The 6,738-nt window shown below is 38.8% G+C and overlaps 1 long non-coding RNA gene across 4 annotated transcripts in view; it reads right to left on the minus strand.

The window, feature by feature from the left end:
- LOC141378994 (uncharacterized) overlaps nt 1-6,738 on the minus strand; it is a 50,462-nt gene that overhangs the window by 26,559 nt on the left and 17,165 nt on the right. The window contains exon 2 of one of the 4 annotated variants that reach the window (XR_015516417.1): nt 1,862-1,944. The exons of the other annotated variants lie outside the window; for them this stretch is intronic. This is a non-coding gene — a long non-coding RNA (uncharacterized LOC141378994). The remainder of the gene's footprint in view (nt 1-1,861; nt 1,945-6,738) is intronic. 4 annotated transcript variants of the gene reach the window in all.

Here is a 6,738-nt window from a genome sequence, read left to right on the forward strand (position 1 = left end):
GGTGCTCCGGTTTCCCCCACAGTCCAAAGGCATGCGGTACAGGTGAACTGGGTAAGCTAAAAATTGTCCGTAGTGTGTGAGTGTGTGTGTGTGTGTATGTGTGGATGTTTCCCAGAGATGGGTTGTGACTAAAAGGGCATCCGCTGCGTAAAAACTTGCTGGATAAGTTGGCGGTTCATTCCGCTGTGGCGACCCCAGATTAATAAAGGGACTAAGCCGACAAGAAAATGAATGAATTAACAATTTTGACCTTAAAATGTTGTTTTCTTTTAAATTATTATAATTAAATACTGCTTTTTTTCTAGCCGAAATAAAGTAAATAAGACTTCCTCCAGAGGAAAATATTATTATCTGCATATTTTTTTATTATTAAATATTAAAGGAAATACTGTGTAAAATTCCTTGCTCTGTTAAACATCATTTGGGAAATATTTGAAAAAGAAAATTCATAAGAGGGCTAATAATTGTGACTTTATTAACGGTATGATAAACACAACTCCAAAAGTGCACAACAGAGATTTGAGGAAAAATGTGTTGATTAAATGGAAAATAGATGAACTATTCACTAATCATCCCAGTGTAATTTCGCAAGATGTGTGCGCAAAAATACACAGCAAATACAAATACTGTGTATCAGTGTTATTTGCATTAGATAATTTTAGCTGCAATAAAAATTTAGTACACTATTATGATGTAGGTCTTTTCCATAATTAATTAAAAATAAAATCAAGACTTATTTTGCCAAAATGCAATGGTAGATTTAATAAATCCACTGTGCTTAGTGCAAGGCAGTCTGGCAATGTTAGAATTTTTTGCATATGTATATTTAAATTTTATAAAACAATTATAATAATAATTATAATATTAATAAAACAATAAATATATTATTTATAGAAATCTAGAATTCACGTCATACTTTATATACCACACAAGCAAAAAGCCACATAAAATGCAAAACTATACTTTAAGATCACATTTAATACAGTTATACAGATTTCATAAAATTTTTACCTCACTAAGTATTTTTATTTAAATAAAGTATAATTATATATATATATATATATATATATATATATATATATATATATATATATATATATATATATATATATATATATATATATATATATATTAGTAACTATTTTAACACATCTGGGAGTTTGTGCTCAAAACTATAAGTCAAAAATCTATATTCTATATTAGCATTGCTTTTCAGTATGGCAAAATAAATTTAATAAATTATGACTTGTCCTCATCCAGACATCTTTAAGAATATTTCCTATATATAAAATATTTAGAAACGTGTTTCAGAAGCATCAGCTTTATAAATTGAAAAAATAAATGCAATAAAATTATATTTTAAACCATTTCGGCGTTTTACAGCATGTGGAAAAAACTAAAGTCTTCACCCAGACATAATCATAAAATATTAAATGCATATAAAACATTCATAAACATGTTTCAGAAGCATTAACTTCATAAACTGCAACTATATGCAGCAACTCAAGTCATGTGTGTGCGTGCGTGTGTGTGTGTACAGTATGTATTCTGCACGCCACTTCTTGAAGTTGCGGGTTATAAATGCCAAGGCTTCCCTCACTGACAGATCCCACACAGTGACCTTTATCCAGACTTACACAACAACTCAAGAACCTGTTATTCCTCGTGTATACACAAACACACATACACACAGACGCGGCTGCGATGTTCGAGCAGACTGCGCTGGACGCAAGCGTTAACTCTAATAGAGGTCGCGGCTTCACTTTGGTGCTGGCAGAAACCTACAGACTCCATTATTACTGGGATTTTCTTCATGGCCACAATGTGTGATGGTGAGTGTGAAAAGGCAGAAAACACCCACCTGCTTATTTGAGCCCTCTGTCTTTTCTGTCCGCGAAATCGTTCCATCTTGTTATTCCCAGATGTCCACTAGAGGTCTCTTGACTAACAGACACACAAATTGGATTTTAGGTAACGTACTGAAGCGGAGATTATAAACAGTCTGCTTGTTGGGTAATAATGTTTTTATTTTAATAATGTTTTTATTTTTATTTATTCTATTTTTTCCTTTTTTTTTTCCTTTTTTCAAAAACTAAAACAAAAACAACATCAACAAAACATATGCATACAAGTGGCCAAAGTTTTATTGGCTGACACGAACCTTGTAAACCGGGGTGTCAAACTTATTTTAGGGGTCGCATGGAGTAAAATCTGTTCTTAAGTGGGCTGGACCCTGAGGGGGGTGGGGGGCTATTAGGGGTGTGGTTTGGTATCACGCCTCCTTTTTTAAATGGTACATTTTCATGCGACTGAACTCGTAAAAAATAGCCAAACTGACAAAACCTAAAATAGCTACGTTTCCTTGTGAGATCACCTCAAGGCTGATTTATACTTCGGCGACAAACGCCAGCGTATGCTACGGCGTTGACGCATAGCCCTTCACCATGGCCGTCGGTTTTACTGACGTGCACCTCTCAAAAAATGTAACTACACGTCACAACTATGCGTAGCGCAAGCTCTGTGATTGGTCGGCTTGGTAGCGCTGACAAGTCTGGGCGGGACCGGGAGCCGCGCAAACGGCGCTAGCCCAATGGAGCGATTGTTTACAAGTGTGGAGTCTCATGAAGGAGCTTCGGATGGAAAGTTTTGTGTTTTTATCTCAAAGTTAAAGTTGTTGCACGTCCGCCGGTTCCTGCCTCAAAAAGAGCGAGTTTGAGCCACTTGTACATCCCGGAAGTGTTCAGGAAAAGCAAAACAGCAGAGAAGAAACTCGACACAGAGGAACATTCACACCTCTCTGCCAACTAGCGTTTCGGAAGTGTTAATGCAGACCAACAGCGACAGCGCGCAGAAGTATTGTAACGTCGGGGATTGACACTGACAACAGAAGGTAGGATCCAAATGCAGGTTTATTCAAAGTCAGGCAAGCGATGGTCAACACAGGTGCAAACAGGTATTTGGAGACAGTCCAGAATCACAGTCGAATACAGGCTAGAGGTCAGAAAGGCAGGCGGCAGGCAAAGACAAAGAGGCTAACAAGGCTAACGGTCGGTACACAAGAAAACAAGACAAGGAAAACGCGTTGTAGTGTTACTATTACAGTTAACAAGACTCGGCAAACTGAAGGAGTGAATGTGTGGCTTAAATAGTGTGTGTTAATCAGTCTCTGAAAGTCCTCAGGTGTGCGAATGTAATCAAGGTAAATAAGGAAGCAGGTGTGTGGCCGAAGAGCATGTATGAAGTTGAAGTCCATAACAAACACATTTGTAGTTTCATGACTGAGTGTTTACCAGCGACATCTGGTGGTTGTTCGCTGGTGAACATGACAAGTATAAACGCACAGCTATGGGCGTTGCATGCCCCATGGGTTACGGCGGTTACTTGACGCAGAAGTATAAACCAGGCTTCAGTATGCAGGGCTTCCCACAGGTTTGAAATATACTTGCAGTGGTAGCCGGATTGAAAAACACCTTTTTCCCACAGCACATAAATGATAAACTACATGCGACAAACAAAAAATAACTTGATTTTTTTAAACTTGATTTTTATTAATTATGACACTGTTATACACCTTTTCTTTTCAATGGGTTCAAAGTTGCTATATTGGAATGACATTTACAGTATCGTCAAAACATTTTTAGGTATGTATAAAGTATGGTATGTATTTAAAGTATTAATTTAAATATGGCAAATTAGTCGATTAACCATTTCTGATGGTGTACAAATATTTTGCAGCCATTCTAGATGTCATTTTGTTCTCTCCAAGTATAAAGTTTATGTGAGTCGTTTATTATATGATTAATCATTTAATGTTTCTCTCGCTGCTGTGCGCGCATTCAGCTGCGACATGGTAATGCAAAAACGCATACAAATAACGGCAACTTTAGAATGCGAAAGTAAAACCTGAATCCTGGACATTTTAGGAGATTCAGAAACTACGGTCGGATGCATTTTGGTGGAAAAGGCGCGTCTCTGTGGGTCTGCAGAGCACGTGAGAATTTCTGTGAGTGACAGATTGCGCACACACAGAAGCAGCAGTAGGAAACGTGCAGAGCGAGAGAAGATCGATCGTGAATGTTTAGTTTTCTTGGAGGGATACAAAAAAAATGTATGAGGTCTTTCTCTTTTAGATGGCGGTCAAATTGACGCTGATTCAGGCTTCTGGATGGGATGAAATTAAGTTTGCTATTGCGCCATCCAGTGGACACAATTGGAACAGCAGTATATTTTATTGTAAAAAGGTAGCTCACAGAATCATCTCGCGGGCTGCATTAAATCCGTTTGCGGGCCTGATCTGGCCTGCAGGCTATACCTTTGACACCCCTGTTGTAAATCATTCATTCATTCATTCGTTCGTTTTCTTTTCAGCTTAGTCCCTTTATTGATCTGGGGTCGCCACAGCGGAACGAACCACCAACTTATCCAGCATATGTTTTATGCAGCATATCAAGCTGCAACATATCACTGGGAAACATCTCCAGTAAACATATTCTTCCATTGTATATTTACATTCAAGGTCTAAATCTGATCAGATATCTTGTTTTTCATGGGAATCGCACCCATAGCCATCCACAATGTTCTCCAGTCTGACCTACAGCAAAGGCACATAAGCTGCAGTTTGATCCAGGCTTTGCAAAATCTGCCTATGCAGGTCTAGGGAAACAAAAGTCTCCGAGCCTTCATCCTGATTCCTCCTCTCTCTCTCTCTCTCTCTCTCTCTCTCCGTTCGATGGGCATTGATTACCCAGTGCCTGACGCCCGGGTCCCATCGCGGAGTAAGTGGATACAGCTCTTTACCTCCTACAAGCCTGTATGCGGCCCAGCAGGGACAGGTCCAGGTAAATGAATAGTGTTCTCGCGCATAGTAGATTTCACTAATGTATCTGCTATTGATGGAGACAACATGAGTAGCTTCGCCTTTACTTAATACAAAACATTCATCTGCCAAAGGAGATCAGCAAGAGAGAAGGGAGCGTTCACTGTTAAAGAAAAATCTGTCAAATTTACGGTAAGAAACGGTAGCTTTGGTTGCAAGAGTTTAATGGTAGGAACGAAATGTGTACATTTTATGGTAAATTACTGAATTTCATTTACAGTTGAAGTCAGAATTATTAGCCCCCCTGGTTATTTTTCTGTTTATATATATATATATATATATATATATATATATATATATATATATATATAAATATATATATATATATATATATATATATATATATATATACATATATATATATATATATATGTCGGCGCCAGTAGCCTCACGGAGACCCGAGTTCGATTCCCGGCTTGAGGTCCTTTGCCGATCCTTCCCCTCTCTCTGCTCCCAATGCTTTCCTGTCTGAATTCTCTACTGTCCTGTCATAATAAAGGTGAAAAACCTCTAAAAAATTATAAAATAAAAAAAACATAATATATATCCTCATTTCCTTTCTATAACTATCTTCGTCTGGAAGAAACCCCCCTCCTCCCCTTCTTCCACCTTAATCCAGAATGGGCGGCACGGTGGCCCAGTGACTAGCACTGTGTCATGACGGTCAGTGACCACCGGAGGGCGCTTTAGTTCACGGACTCTGAGAAATTACTACAGCGCCCAAAAGACTACAAGTCCATACATACCACACGCATTACACCCGGTCCACGTACACTGATTGGCTCACAGCTGTTCCTGTTTCCTGTTAATTTCCTGGACTATTTATACAACCATTTCACCTCTGTTTGGCACAGCGTCGTTTGTCTTTCTTGTCATCAGTTTCTAGTAAGTCTTGAATATCGAGTTTGTTGTTACCTTAGTCTTGTTCCTGATCCTGTTTCTGTCCTAGTTTCTTGTTTTGCTGTTTATTTGTTACTTTGTTATTTTTGAACACCGGACATCTTGTTTTTCTGTTTGCTGTACGATTGTAAATAAACCTGCACTTGGATTCACACCTTTTTGATCACGCTAACGTGACACACTGTTGCCTTACAGCAAGAATACCAATGGCGTCAGGTCTTTGCTGGGCCATCTGGTATTTTGGTGTGGAGTTTGCATGTTCTCCCCGTGTCCATGTGGGTTTCCTCCGGGTTCCCCGGATTCTTCCCACCGTCCAAATACGCTCTATATTTTAAATAAAATAAGCCTACATCTTTTTTTCTAATGTCTTACTCTCAGGAAATTCACCTTGGCCTCAGCAGCATGGGAGTTTGAGATCGAGCTCAGCTCAATTTCCACTCTCCCATCTGAAAGGGAGGAGCCCTGGGCCCGAGGATCCCTTGAGCTCAGGGCTCTCTCTCCTGGGACAGCACTGTAGTTGTTAAACGTGATAATTTTTTAATCTTGTGTATTTAATCTAACGACTCTTCAGTCTTTTGAATCTATCAGGTAACGTGTCACAGCATCAGTACACTGCTTCAATCTTTCGCTTTCACGCTTGTACTGAGTATTTTAGCTTAAACCTCTGATACTGTTGGTTGGTTCCTGTTAGTTGTGCACCTTTTAACAAAGTTTGTCGACGCCATTATAAAGAGACAGATCTCTCTGCCTATTCATGCCAAAGTCCCGCGAAAAAAATAATTGACAGGTGGTAATGGTTATGGGTAAAACAATGACCACACGGGTCAGGTAGTTGTTACGGTAGGCTACAAATAGTTACTTCGTTATGAATTAATGAATTACTCATAAATATTTAATTCACTGCCACCTATGACAATGATGCCATCATCCATCGCAATGTTTTACATTAGACATCGTACGAT

The sequence above is a fragment of the Danio rerio genome, chromosome 19 (assembly GCF_052040795.2).
Source record: "Danio rerio strain M-AB ecotype USA chromosome 19, GRCz13ab, whole genome shotgun sequence".
Lineage (NCBI taxonomy): Eukaryota > Metazoa > Chordata > Actinopteri > Cypriniformes > Danionidae > Danio > Danio rerio.